The following is a 504-nucleotide window of genomic DNA, read 5'->3' as shown; positions in this document are numbered from 1 at the left end:
TTCCTCCAAAGCCAGGGATGCTCCTGCCCGTCCCTCCCATGGATCTCGTCCCTCCCTGCGGGCTCCAGGCAGAGCTGGAGGTGCGGAGAGCCCAGAGCAGCCTGTGGGGTCCCAGGAAGGCAGAATTCCTGCCCAAGGGAGGCCTCCAACACCTCGTGGGGATCTCACACCCACACGGGACAAAATGCTCATCCCAAGGCTTGTTTTCCCTGCCAGATTCCTCAGCTGGAAGGGAACGGCTCCTCCCTGCAGGGCTCGCCAGCCTTTCACTTCACCCCGGGGTTTTTCTGTCCATAATTTCTGGTTTTCCCCCTATGAAATGCCAGCTCAGACAGGAAGGAGGCTCCTGGGGAAGGACCCGCGCTGGCCATGCAAAGTGGAGCGAAACACAGATCCAGGGATTTGCATTTAAGCAAATCCCAAACGAGGTATGGTGCTGGAGACATCCCTAAATTCTAGAAAACCCATTTCCGCCAGGCTCAGCTGGAACTTCCCCAGGGAATT

Source organism: Vidua macroura, chromosome 22 (assembly GCF_024509145.1).
Source record: "Vidua macroura isolate BioBank_ID:100142 chromosome 22, ASM2450914v1, whole genome shotgun sequence".
Classification (NCBI taxonomy): Eukaryota; Metazoa; Chordata; class Aves; order Passeriformes; family Viduidae; genus Vidua; species Vidua macroura.
Note: the sequence above shows the minus strand (reverse complement) of the source record.